Source organism: Leguminivora glycinivorella, unplaced genomic scaffold (genome assembly GCF_023078275.1).
Source record: "Leguminivora glycinivorella isolate SPB_JAAS2020 unplaced genomic scaffold, LegGlyc_1.1 Scaffold6, whole genome shotgun sequence".
Taxonomy (NCBI): Eukaryota; Metazoa; Arthropoda; class Insecta; order Lepidoptera; family Tortricidae; genus Leguminivora; species Leguminivora glycinivorella.
Window position 1 is genome coordinate 2,690,467 of NW_025952831.1, and position 15,283 is coordinate 2,705,749.

Consider the following 15,283-nt stretch of genomic DNA (forward strand, 5'->3'; position numbering starts at 1 on the left):
AACTAGTGCGTAAAAAAGCGACCATCTGTACTGAAAAATATTTTTTTATTATTGGTCACTATAAGATATTGTTAGGTTAACTATAAACTACGTAATAACTTATAGCACAAGGTCGTTTAAGTAGGGACTGAAAAAATTAACCCACTTGGTATTACATGGATCTGCATAACTTTCTACGCCAGAAGAACTGAGTTGCGAGACTTGGATTTTTTACAAGTTTTGTTTTTGATGAGATATAACAATTTTATTGCACTGCACAGTCAGCAACACACCTATGAATACAGCCAAAGTGTCAAAAATGTGTATACAGGACTTTATTGGTACATTAAGGTCGTGTATACATATTTTTTCCACTTTGGCTGTATTGATAGGTGTGTTGCTGACTGTACCGCAGAATGTATGCCCTCTTCATCCACACATCATCAACAAAGTTCCCTCTCTATCGCTCATATTGCGAGACAGAGAGTTGAATTTGCCACGAACCGTTAACGAATGTACTATTAGAGGATCTGTTTTTCCAGCTAACTATAAGACGTAGGTATTGACATCCGGCGGATATCCGTCGCATAATTGAATGAACTAGCTTGACAGAAAATTATAACAATCCATACTAATATTATAAATGGGAAAGGGTGTGTCTGTTTGTTTGTCCGTCTTTCACGGCAAAACGGAATGACGAATTGACGTGATTTTAAAACTGGAGATAGTTGAAGGAATGGATAGTGACATAGGCTACTTTTTGTATCTTTATAACCCCCCACTTCCCTGAAATGGGGGGTGGAAGTTGGTATGGAGCATTCCGCAATTTTCGAATGTAACGCGAGCGTGCATTGCTTCTGCACGGTTATAGTTTTTTCCCCTCACTAGCTCGGAAACACGTGTTTTGTCCTTTAATACCAGCGGGTAAAAACGCATTTTATCCACTAGTGGGTAAAGTAATTCGACCTTGAATAAAGTCAAATTAACTGCTTTAAAATTGATAAAAGTAGGTGAATCTAGTAATAAAGATGATTTACCACCTGTGGAACTACTGGAAGCAGTGATAAACGCATTTTTTGCGTTGTGGTTTCCTCGCTATAGTGAGGGGAAAAGTTTTGTGTTACACTCGGATGCAAATGTATTTTACTTCTCGTGTGTTAAAAAAACTCACAAGTTCAGGGTGCGTAGCCGAATGGTACAAACGCTCACGAAACGAAACGCTCGTAGATATCTATCTCTATCGCTCTTGCGTATTGGCGCGACAGAGCCAGACTACCTTTCGCGGCGTTTCGTTTTCGTTTCGCGTCGGAGAAATGCCATTCGGCTACGGCACCAGGATTCTATTCTCGAACCACTCGCTTCGCTCGTGGTTCAACTATAGCATCCTTTCACTTGCTCGTTTTTCAATTCCACACTCGGCGTTAAAATACAACTTTGCCCCCTTGTATAACAAATAACTATTCTGACATCGATGACAAATCTAGTCATAACAATTTTATTTAGGTATCCGTCCGCTAAAAAGAGATCTTTCTTTATATGACATTTATTTACCTACTCTTTATGGTTCAGTTCGAGTTATAAATTACTAGCTTTTGCCCGCGGCTTCGCTCGCGATAAAAAGAGACAAAAACAAGCCTATAGCACTCTCCGTCCCTTCAAATATCTCCACTTAAAAAATCACGTCAATTCGTCTTTCCGTTTTGCCGTGAAAGACGGACAAACAAACAGACGCACACACTTTCCCATTCATAATATTAGTATGGATAAATTGTATCTTAAAATGAGTGCTGTCTACATTTTGCTATTATTTAACCTTCCGTTAGTTCACGCTTGATGTGAAACCATTCATTTTAAATACAGTCAAAAACAACGAATTAAGAGGATACGGTAGCGAAAATGCTAAAATGGAAAGGAGCTCCCTTTTCAACTTGGGAATTTTAGTTATATATGCAAGTGTTATTAACTAGATTTATCGAAAAAAAATTGTCCATTAAGAACAACTCAGTCAAAAGATATTTCAAAAAAATCTTTAAAATCGAGGTTCCGCTCTCGACTCTTTCCTCCTTCAAAACTTAATCAATCGGAATGAAATTTGAGAATCTGAATAACAATGAAATAATCTATGTCGGACCGTTTAGCTTTTTTGTTTAATTGTTACCAATCTTGAGTATCACACCTTTTTTTGCGCCACAATGAAAAAGGCCGTTTTTGGAAATTTTTGATTGGCTCTAGAATCTTTAAAAAGCAGAATATCAAAAAAATCTAAACGGTCCGACACAGATAAAAATAATAACAATCTGTGTTGAAAAAATCATTGCTCTATCTTCAAAAACCAGGGAGGAAATAGTCGAGAGCGTTTGTATGGAGAATTGACCCCTACCGTATCGTCTTAAACGACACTATTAGGGCGGTTAAATCGATATTGCGTTTATAAATCATCAAAACTTTAAACCAAAACGAATTAATAACATTTTTATGGCGTTTAACTCGATTTTGCGATTTAGAAAATACGCTTATTATAATTTGTAAAAGTAAATTTGGCGTTCAATTCGTTTTTACGTAACGACTTAGTACACAGGACCATACAAATTTTAACGTGTCGCTTGATTCTACCCCTTAAAATAAGGCTGTAAGCATGATTTTTCAACAAATAAATAGTCAATACTATAGATTATCACATTTATATCCGAACTGCATTCATAACTTTTTTTTCGGATTTTGGCGCTTAGTTCGCTATTCCATAACACCGTCCAAATACCCTATTGTGTTACTAAAGTGACTAGATTTATTTCTTTACGTATGCATACATTTTCAATATCATCAAATACTGGCTAAATCCATTTGTTATTTAATCAATTCATCTCACATTATGATCCTCCTTTTAAATAATAAAATTGTGCTAAAATATTGATATTTTATACACCGTGTTTCACTTAACACTAAAAACCTGAAAACTGTTTGTTCAGAATCGAGAGTAGAATCGATTGAGCTATATCTTGATGGGGGTAATATTTTTTGTTTTAATTTGTATTATTAGTTATTGTTTACGTGCCCATTCTACAAATTCGTAATACAACATTGTGCATATCATATTGCAGGTTGTATACCTTTTCAGTATTTAAGGATATTAATACTGGCTGGTTACTTGGACGATTATTTTTTCCGCTACGAGATAGACGTTGTGCGTCAGTTTAATTTTAAAGTTGATCATAAGTCATAACAAATTGAACTCGTACCTAATTACAACCTTGTCATTTTGAATGTTAGGTTTAAATTTGCTTACTGCGTCACCTGTCCAATTTGAAGTTTACTGTGACACAGGTTAAAGTGCTTTACAGTGACATAGCTGTCTATTGGTAAACCTTATGTCGTTGCAGTAACATACACAATTAAACAGTTTGAAGGTTTATGATGGTAGCTAGCAATTATTTTATTGAGTGTAGAGTTAAAATCCGAGTAGAGCTGCACAGAAAATTAAAAATTCAATTTAAAAAAATAATAATCATCAGATTAAAAAATGAACATTGTAGAGACGTTTAAAAAAATAAAAATCAGTTGGGGTGTCTGAGGTTTTGAGTGATACCGGAAACAAGGTGTATAATGTTTTTTGAAAAAACTTTCTTTATTATTAGAAAGAAATACATACTACAAATTATACTATTAAAATTATACTAGACTTAGAAAACTAAAACTAAACCTATCTAAAAAAATAAAAATACCTAAAAGTCTAAGCCCTGGCTTTTCGGCAAGGTGCCCATCACGCAGGCAGCATTCCCGCGATGTATTGCAATATTCAATATTATAAACTTAATAGCAATATACGGGCACAAACACTGTTATCACTATAAAATGAACAAAATAATGAACAATAAATAATACAAAGTATACAAACCCATTAAAATTAGCATTGTAGGTATAAAAATAGTACATTACGACCCAAGTGCGGAAAAAGGAAGTTCGAAACGAGTGAAGATAAATTAAAACACGACTGAAGGGAGTGGTTCAAAACCACACGAGTTACGAATTCCCTTTTCGCACGGATATCGTACGATGTTTTTCAATTCAGATGGCCCTCTGAAGGTTCGACGTAGGCACAGAAAGTACTATTTGTTGCATTAGTGCCATAAATACCGCCATGATTGTGTACATGTAGAAAAAACACTTAAAAAATAGCAATAATTTAATAGTAAATTATTACAATTTTTTAAAGTTAATTCTTATAACTACAATGCTTATTTTAATGGAATTGTATAATTGTACATTAATCTATACTCTGTCAAACAAGTCTGTCAGTAAATAATAACAAAGAAAACTATATGCATCCTTTTTTTTGGGGTGCCAGAGAAAAGGATACCTATAGTTTTCTTTGTTCTTATTTACTGACAGACTTGTTTGATAGAGTTTATGTAAAATACCATTTCTAGTAACCGCATTTCTTATCGCCGTTCCGTTAAATTAAAACCTTCCTCCTGCATAATGCTTTCAATTAAAACTCGTTTATTTATTTTCAACCGTTTTCCGAGACCAAAGACATTTCAATCCACTCTACAATACAATCTGCATCTCAAAGGATTTCTTTCTTTCTTGCCTTTTCTTTTGAACACTTACAAATTTTCTCACAAAAATCTTCAAACTTTAAAACGTTTCTTACAAAAAATATTAACTCAAATATCCGAACTAAAACAAGCATATTATTAACGTTATTATTTACTTACTAGTTTTGGCAGCCATTCAAATATTTCAATTAACTTCACAACACTCACTAAACAATTAGTAACTAGCAAAACATGAAATTATTTGTATATTTACACACAGCACACAGCGTCGAAATTTTAAATTTCGAATTCGAGTCGGTTAACTTTTTAAAACTTTTTTTTCGAAACCGCGCGGCGCGCGTTGGTACGGCGGAGGCGGGTAGACGCGTCAGTTTACAGAGCTCGACTAACGCGCCTTCGTTGCTGGCCGCTACTGTACTGAATGCAATCTTTTTTTTTCACGGTCTAGGGCAGATTCTAAATGTGAATTTTGGTTTGTACTCATTTTTCATCAGTCATCACCTATGATTATAAGAGATCTTATTTCATGCAGGTGTACTGGAGAACAAAGACCGCCCTATATTTTACAGGCGACAGTTATAAATTGTGAAAAAATATACTACTTAATAATATCATCATCGTCATTAGTATATAGTGTTACCTGCCTTGCTCGTTTTCTATTTTTCGCATTTGTACCAAATAACTCTTTAACATCATTGCTGGTAGATTATAAGTACCTATCAGACCATACGTTTCTACATTTTAGAATAAGTACATACTTAAAAACGTCACAGAAAATTTATGTAATTTTGACTCTAGTAATTAACAGTTTGGGAACGCTCTTGATTTTCTCCATACAAATTAATGTAATTTTCCTGATATCGATCAATGTATGTAAAAGCGTCAAAAACTCATAGTCACTATTAGCACAGTATAATAAAGAGTACTATCGTACAGTATGGCCACTCCCGCTCCCCGCTGAAAGCGCCGTCCACCCGCTCTTGGTGACATCAATGTTACCGCCTGTCAAAAACGCGAACAGTCGACCTGTCATCTCACTCATACAAGCATGGTACGCGTTCACCTACACGAGCTTAGACTGTGTGCTAGGAACGCGCCTCTTTCATATATTTGTTCGCTAATGTCCGAGATGTGCTTACTAGGCTCTTGTACTACTCAAATCGAAAAATCGCTGATTATGATTCTATCATCTTAATATCGATTTCATGTATTGAATTACATATTATAAATCAAACTATGAAAGTACTTAAATACGAATCTTACTCTTATTTCAATGCATAAATAAGTGATGATTTTTGTACTTCGTCACATTTAACATCTTGTTTGAAATGTCATACGAAGTTGTCAAATGATTTAAAGCGACAAGGTACAGAAATCATCACTTATTTTTGACGGTGACTGTACTATCTATTCTGCCGTATTCGTACACTGCCCCATCGGGCGATTCTGGCTCGCATTGCTACGAAGCAATTAGGTGCGTTAGGGTGGAACAACATGCGTCACTTTGTGTGCGATAGATAAGTTAATTACTTGATATGACAAGTTGACAACCCTAAATAGTCGAAAAGGATATCGCCATGCATTAGAAAAGGACAACACGATTCGACCATTATAATAAAATAAAAAAATGAACCGATGTCAAACTACAGTTTTGTAGGAAGTGTCATTTCTGTGCAAGATCTACGAGTAGATAGATGCCTCTGTAAAATAGAACATTACGACACAAGTGGGGGAAGAAGGAAGTTTAAAACGATTGGCGATAAATTAAAACACGACCAAAGGGAGTATTTTAAATCAACACGAATTACAAATATCCTTTTCAGTACAGATGGTCGTTTTTTTACGCACTATTAGTTCGAGAAGTGGTTCATTATATGCCAGGTCGAAACTTCGGAGGCTCATCTGTACTGAAAAACGTCGTACGATACACGTGCGAAAAGGAAATTCGTAACTCGTGTCGATTTAAAACACTCCCTTCGGTCGTGTTTTAATTTATCGCCACTCGTTTCGAACTTCCTTTTTTACGCACTTGTATCGTAATGTACTATTTCAGTACAGATGGTCGTTTTTTTACGCACTAGTTCGAGAAGTGGTTCATTATATACCAGGTCGAAACTTCGGAGGCTCATCTGTACTGAAAAACGTCGTACGATACACGTGCAAAAAGGAAATTCGTAAACTCGTGTCGATTTAAAACACTCCCTTCGGTCGTGTTTTAATTTATCGCCACTCGTTTCGAACTTCCTTTTTTACGCACTTGTATCGTAATGTACTATTTCGCACGTGTATCGCGTACAACGTTTTTCGGTACAGATTGTACTCTTGCGGCAATCTAGGTCTACAGTACAGATAGTGATTTTTTTACGCACTAGTGCGAGAACTGGTTCACTTCTTGTAAGGTCGAAACTTCGTAGGGCCATCTGGACTAAAAAACGTCGTACGACACACGAGCGAAAAGGAAATTCATAACTAGGGTCGATTTAAAACACTCTCTTCGCTCATGTTTTATTTTATCCCCACTCGTTTCGAACTTCATTTTTTTCGCACTTGTATCATAATATACTGTTACAAATTACAAAGTGTTTACAAATAAACACGGTAACAACCCTTACCCTTGATCCAATATGCTATTACGCTGAACTTATGCCGTGTCTTGCGTGGGCGACGGTCGCGCGATGGTCGCGCGACGGCGATGGGACGCATACGAAATCAAACCTTATCGATATGGAAGTAGACGATGCGATGAGACGCGACGACGACAGTCGCGCGACGGTAGCGCGACCGTCGCCCACGCAAGACACGGCGTTACAAAGACGAAGGCAATTATTTATTTTGTTAAAAAAAATGGCATAAAATACAGTGTGCGCTAAATAAATAATATCAATATACATCGAGCAAAAAGTTTAAATTAAACCAAGATCAGCAAACCATATTTAATTCCGAACCCATATCTCCAAATCCGACAGTTCATATAAGAAAAGTTTTTATAAAATATCTCGTACTTTCCGAGATTTTCGGGATGAGTTCGATGTAGTGATGTGCCATTTCCGAAATGTTCCCGAGAACAGAGAAATCTATCGAAAACGTTCTCGGAAATTTCCGGAAACGTCACGTAGCACCATTGTCATGGTCAGCTTTTCCCAGCCCGGCAAGGGGGAAAGTATGGGAAAGCACCAGACAATAAATTTACACAAAATGAGTCTTAAAACTTTGGCGGATCTTCCGCCACGAAAAAGAAGCAAAAAAAGGTACTTAATAAGGTGCACTACGATTTCCTCAAGATTTCAGGTCTCTAATTGGGTGGAAAGAAAACGGTTAGATTGTGACACACTATTTTATTGTCTAACGGACACAAAGCAAGTTATAACCAGTAAATCATTATTCTAAGCTTAAGCTAGCACCTTAATATGTATTGCCAGACGGTAGAGCTGGGCCGTGCAATAGTTCAAATTCTAAATGATTTACAAGCGTTCCTAAGTTCTGTTAGTCCCTAGTTATCAGTGCCAACATAGATAATAGGAATTCTTCTTAACTAAACTAAGTAATCTTGCCTTCCAGGAAGAAAGAAAATGACACCAACCTTCAAGCCAGAAGTTACCGCTAGTACAATGTGTAAGCCCTCCTTCTGCAAGCTGAAGCTGGTCGCCCCAGGCGCTGTGCCACAATGAAGCACCACCGCAACCGACGCATCAGCAAGTTGAGAGCATCTTCTTCACCTGGAATAGGCTCGACCCCGGAAACAAGCTATCGCACCATTCGACGCTTGTGGTAAAATTTGAGTTGCCGGACAAACCGGCCCCCTAATTGTAATTTTAATTATAGTTAAAGTTATAATTATAATTCCCAGTCAGCTGAAAAGGAAAACAAGACATCATTAGAAAAGTGAATGTGGTCTAACCTATTAAATGTGGACAATTACTATTCTGATTTCCTTACCAGCTGGAACTTGAGAGAGCTCATTTTCTCAGCTCTGACGACCCTTCCCTCCACATAGTCCACCAGAAGACTGGAAATAGACACACGTGGTCAAATTAAACTGAGGCAAGGATCAATATTGTGATCAACCTGATACACCCATAATATTCTACTTACAATTCATGGTGGGAAAATATTCCTCCAGAATGCCCTTAGGCTACACAAGGATTGACCGCCAGCACTCCATCAATCTGATCACTTTTTGGATCGAAGATGAAACTCGATAAATAAAAGCAGGCACTGGAGGCCTGAACAGGACCGGAGACAGCTAGCAAGTGCCGGAAATGATCTCAGGAGCCCTAACGACCTTGAGAGGCTTGGGGATAACATCTAAAATGACCACCTCAGCAGTCCTCTGCAGAAATAAATTTCAACCAACTGAAAATCCTAGTGCACAAAATTCCATATAATTTTCCAACAATAAAGTGACTATTTTCTGATTTATTAATTACATTTAAATTGTTAATTCTAAATAATTAAATATTCTGAAAATTGTGCATATTTGTATTCTGGCAACACCCTTTGTTGACAGCTGATTCTGATTGGATAATCGAACTGTCATCCAGTATCGATCCAGTTGCTAGATCACATAAAGGCTTTGCTATGCGCAAAAAGTAATTACGTTCGGGACAAATTTAAAACTGCCGTTGTTAAATTGTTAAGCTAAAATGTGCAATGTCACAATACCCCTCTCCCTGCTGTAGCGTTTTACCAAGGGTAAAACGCTCGCTGTCCTCAGCGACTAAACTAACAATGTGTCACAAAAGAAATGAAAAAATAAGAAAAGAAACGAACACACCTCGACCATACCGAGTATGGGAGAAACACACAAAAGTAAACCTGTGATGCCGCAGGTTACGAAATATTGCCAAAAGAAATGCCAAAACTTACAACCTCACAAAACCATACCAAAAAAACCATCCCTCTAAAACATCCTTAAATTTTGAATTTTATAATAGTCTTTCGAACCCACGCAACACTAAAACCAGTGTGGCATCCGAACCATTCGGAAAATTCCCCACTGCCAAATGAACCAACAAACCAGTAACCATATCCTTGGTTTTACCAGCACAACTTCACAGTTGCGCTGGAAAAACGCAAAACCAACCGCCAGGACCGATGATCAGCATTCCTAAAAACAACTCTACTAGACCGGGCGAAATTAAAATCATGCAATTTTTACTGCTAGTTTACTCGATAAACTAGAGTGGCTTAAAACGAAATCTCATTCCAAATTCCTAAATTACATAAATGCTAATCCTAATTAGCTAAACCAAAAATTTATATTTCAAATTACTAAATTATACATCAGCTAAACCCAGTTAGCTGAACCAAAACTGTTACGTGCCTGTTACCGTGAGCTGAGAGGAACATAAACCGGACCAAATTCAACACAACGAAACGCCAACCAACGTCCGTGGTATGCAGTGCGCACTGCACCCTGTCATACCCCAAAATAAACCCTCTCCCTATCACATCAAAAAAACTAGCCTTCAATCCACACATGCACGGGACACTGCAGAGTATTGGCTACACAAAAAATAACAAGCACGATAACCACAAAATTCTGCGTGACTTCGCACGACAGCAAAATTGTTCACATTAAAGACTTCGCTCCAGACCAAAGTTGAGCTATATGGTTGCATAGCACCATTCATACATCTCTCTCAATTCGTTGCATACTTCCTCTTACATACTGAGTGGTGAAACAGCCGTACCTGTTCGCCACGTCGCTAGCAGTTGGTGATTAAATATGACTTTGCAATATTTAACACTATTGCTAAAATACAACCATACTATCCAGTACAAGCTCCGTTGGTTCGTCAACGGTGGCGGTGCGGCGAGGAGTACCCTATACCCCGGGCCGCACGTCCACCGATCACTTAACCGGTAGCTGTTACCTTTCCCTTCAGGTCTTTAATGTGCCATGATCCTATACAGTGACCATCTAAATTTTCTAACTCGTAGACTAAAGGCGACAATACTGCCTTTACTCTACACTTAACATATTTAGGGGCGAGTTTCGCCATCCTAAAATTCTGTGCATCACTCTGCACGTAATTCCGTTTCCAAACTAGATCGCCTACTGAAAATTGTTCAGGACGTCTTCTCAACTTATAGTACCTAGCATTTGTCTCGTGTGCTTTCAACAACCGTAACCTAACCTGATGGAAAATATCCTTCAGTATCCCGAAATTACCCGCATATTCCTCCCTAGGCATACCTGGTTCGTAATCTTTATCGACATCTTTGTAAAACGATCCGTTGATTACCGGTTCCCTCGCATGTACTAAAAAGAAAGGAGACTCGTGTGTGGTTTCATTCACCGCACTGTTTATTGCAAACTGAATTTGGTGCAGTTTTTCATCCCAAGTTCTATGGTTCTCTTCTACATACGAAGCTACCGCTGTCATGACCGTTTTATTATAACGCTCCACCAAGTTTACCTGAGGAGTATATCGAGGCCCGTAAAAGACTTTAGGTACGTTGTAACGCTTCATCAACTGCCTAAACTCCGATCCCGTAAACTGTACTCCGTTATCAGTAATTACGGTTTCGGGTACACCATGCTTTAAAATCACATGATGCTCGAAAGTCTTCGCCACCAACGCGCTGGTTGCGCGGCGAAGCGGAAACAGAAGCGTATACTTTGAGAAGCAACACGTGACCACAAACAAATAAGTAAATCCTGCACGAGAGCGCGGAAGAGGACCTACCAGATCAATGCTCAAAACTAACATTGGTCGATCACATACTTTTGGCTGACCCATCAGACCCGGAGTCGACTTCTGTGAATGTTTATAGGCTGCACAGGTATCGCAAGCCTTCACAAAGTCGACGACGTCTTTGTACATACCTGGCCAAAAGTATGTCAACGACAACCGCCTGTGAGTCTTAAAAACTCCAAAATGAGCTGCGGTTGGTTCGCAATGATTGGCGTGTAAAATAGCCTTCCTATCACCCTTACGCACTACCTCCTTCCAGTCAAATTCTCGCAAAAGATTGTACTTATTTTTACTTAAACGGTACAATTTCCCTCCCCTTATACAATAGTTTGGGAAATTTGCCGGAAACGTTTCACAACCCTTAAATGTCCTGTCATACCAATTATCGACCACGTCGCTAGGATTCACCTGGTCCACGGCGTCAACCTTCATGAGCCTGGATAACGCGTCAGGTACGACATTGTCGGAGCCCTTCCTGTGCTCAATATCAAAATCAAATTGAGACAGTCTGCAACCCCAACGTGCCAACCTCCCCGATGGATTCTCCAGGTTCATGAACCACTTAAGTGACGCGTGATCCGTGATCACCCTAAATCGACGCGAGCCGAGATACGCTTGGAACTTCTCAACCGAAAACAAAACCGCAAGAGCCTCTCTTTCCGTCGCGCTATAATTTCGTTCACACTTGTTCAGAGAACGACTAACGTACGCAATCGGGTGCTCCTGCCCTTCAATAGTCTGCGAGAGCATGCCTCCAATACCATAAGAAGATGCATCAGCGTGTACAGAAAACGTTTTACTAAAATCTGGGACCGCTAAAATCGGAGCTGACACTAATGCATTCTTCAATGTATTGAAGGCGTTGTCGGCCTCATCAGACCACTGAAAAGGTGGGGCATTCTTCCCTTTGGAAGTTAACTTATTCAAAGGCGCTGCTATTGTTGCGAAGTTCCTAATAAAACGGCGGTGCCAAGAGCACATGCCCAAAAACGTCTTAACCTCACGAGAAGTCGAGGGAATGGGAAAGTTCAAAACGGCTGAAACCTTCTCTGGGTCAGTCCTTAAACCTAATTCGTCAACCACGTGACCTAAATACTTAATGGACTGCCTAAAGAATTTTGACTTTCCGAAATTGATCGTTAAGTTCGCCATTTTCAACTTTTCCAACACACGGTTCAACAAAAGTAAGTGAGTCTGAAAATCTGACGAACAAATGACAATGTCGTCTACGTAACAGAACACCATGCCATTTTCTATGTCACTGGTCATGTTGTGGTCAATGAGCTTGTCCATAAGACGCTGCTGTCGCGCACTGGCACCACAGAGCCCAAAAGGCATGACCTTGAATTTATATAATCCACGGCCAGGGACACAGAAACTGGTTTTCTCCTGCGAGCTTTCACTAAGCGGAATCTGCCAGAACGACGAGCTTAAGTCAATGGACGACAAGTACCTCGCTTCCTTTAAACTATCTAAAATCTGCGGAATATATGGAATGGAATACGAGTCGCCCTTTGATACCGCGTTTAATTTCCTACAGTCTAAGCAGAAACGCCAGTCCCCGTTAGGTTTCTTCACTAAAAGTGCCGGGTTATTCCAGGGACTTTCGCAAGGAGTTACCACATCTAACTTCAACATTTTATCCAATTCTGAGCTTAAAGCCGCACGCTTCTCAGGAGAGAGCGGATACTGTCGCGTTCTGATAGGTTGGGCATCGCCAGTATCAATCACGTGTTCGACTAACGACGTCCTACCTAATCCCCTTTCTTCGAACGAGATCTTTTTAAACTTCCCTACTACTGAGTCGGCTAATTCCTGCTGCGTTGAAGTTAAATTTTCGTAAGCCTGAATGGTGTTCACCGGTTGAACCGAAATACTTGATAAACTAAAATATTTGCTGGGTCTTGTCGTGTAGTCGATGCTCTCAAATAATTCTGGCGCTAAACCGAAAGCAATCCAGAAATCCACGCCTAAAATAACGTCCGAGACAATACTGGGCACAACATAAAATTTAATAACTTTCGTAATGTTTTTAAAAGTTACCGGCACAAAAACATACCCTATTGACTGGACTACGACGCCATTTGCAACACTACACGAGTCCGACTCCATTGGTTGCAGCTCACATCCAAACTTAACAAAGTCTTTATAAGATTGCCTGCCCAAAATTGAAACGGCGGCACCTGAGTCTGCTAACCCATAAATGTCAAAATCACACACCTTAAATTTCAAATAAGGCCGAATATCACCTTCCCTAGGTGCAAAGAGGACCGTAGCAATAGATTTATAACTGAGGAACTTTTTCATGGCATCACTCAGTTTTGTCGGAAAAATACTGCTACAATCCGGCCCTACTCGTTTTTTGAACGTGAATCGGAACGTTCCTCCGTTTGACGTTCATGTTGAGTTTGACGTTTGGGACAATTCCTAACCATATGACCCGCTTGGCCACAGGAAAAACATGAATAAATGCCCTTCGATGGTTTCCCATTACATTTGCGGAAGTTATGCGCAGTGCCACCGCATTTATAGCAAACTGGACCTGCAGCAGCGTTCTGTGCATGTGTGGATTGAGTGGACGAGCGTTGAACGTTCCTAACCGCATTGCCCTGTTGAGCCTTCGACTTTGCCTGTGATTGCGATCTAACAAATGCCTGTGAACGCTTGCCATCACTAACATTCACCGCGTTCACCTGCTTAGCCTTCCCTTTGTACGCAAAATCACTGCTAAGAGTCTGTGCCGAACCAGCTTTACCGGGCTCAACAAAGTACTGTGTGCGCTGTGCTGCTTGCTCCAATTTCCTACAACAATCCTTCAACTCCGCTATCGAGGCTATATTTACTAAAGCAAGCTGTTGTGAGAAGCTAGGCCGAATGTTATTCATCAAAATCTGCAACTTCTCTTCCTCGGGCAGTGGATTCTTCAAGCGACCAAAAAGACAGGACATAATCGCAAAATAAATATGAACTGGTTCATCTAAACCCTGTGTCCATGCAAGAATCTCACACCTCAACCGGAAATCAAAGTTTGCAGGCTCAAATTCATCTAACAAAATGGCTTTTAGATCATTCCAAGAAGAAACTTGTTCCTTGATACCTCTGTACCAAAGTAAACCTTGATCAACAAATAACTGCGCGGCTGAGTTAAACAAAACCACATCTGACACACCATAAGCCAGCTTGAGTTCATCAACTCGCTCTAAGAAGGACCGCGGATCAGTGCTGCCATTAAACTTGACACCCCATTTGGCAACATTCTTATCTCCGGAGCAGTGAACTTGTAACTCTCTAGTTGGGACCGCTTGACTTGACTGAGCTAACACCGACACACCCTCACTAGAAGTACTGCTCGTCTGGCCTACACTGTCCAACTGTGCCAACAAAGCATCAAGCCTACTGGAGAACTCAACCTTCAAAGCCAGCTTCGCCGGATCTTCTTCAACCTGAACCCGCAGAAGCCTGAAGTACAGATGATTACCTAAAGCCTTCGACCTGTTCCCAGAGTATCTATCCTTCGACTGAACAAATTTTGTGACTAAGGATGATAAATCATTTAATTTATCCGAAATAATCTTTAACTCTGAGTCAGGCGCTAACTCGGTCTCCAAAATCTCATCTGGCCGACATTCCCCTACTAAACTTCTCAACTGTTTCCTAAGACCCTCTACTGTTGATGCTGGTGTCTCTGATCTTATTATTACTTCATAAATTAACTCATCGCGCAGCAAGGAATGAAATTGCACTGAAGAAGCCATTGTATAAGTCCAAAACTCAAAATATTAAGTATGTTGGCAACTGACTTACAATAAATATATATTGTTACAACGATATACCAAGTGTTTTATTTGTTTTCAACCTTTTCAGATAAATGTAAGTATATTTCCTTTCTTAAATGATTTTCATTAAATGCAGTGAAAACAAAGTGAAATGTAAGTATTAGTGAGCGAACAATTTTCAATTGTATGAAGTAAAAATTTCTAATACAAATGTTCCTGTTCCAATGTATGTATGTAAACACTCTTAAATTGCAAAGCGTTCCAAAACTAA

The 15,283-nt window shown here is 39.2% G+C and overlaps 1 long non-coding RNA gene across 1 annotated transcript; it reads right to left on the reverse strand.

The window, feature by feature from the left end:
- Positions 1-7,855: 7,855 nt before the first annotated feature.
- Positions 7,856-9,717, reverse strand: LOC125242052. The gene is made up of 2 exons (XR_007178817.1): positions 8,628-9,717; positions 7,856-8,541 (listed from the first exon to the last, which is right to left on the reverse strand). It is a non-coding gene; the product is annotated as an uncharacterized LOC125242052 (long non-coding RNA).
- Between the last annotated feature and the right edge of the window lie 5,566 nt (positions 9,718-15,283).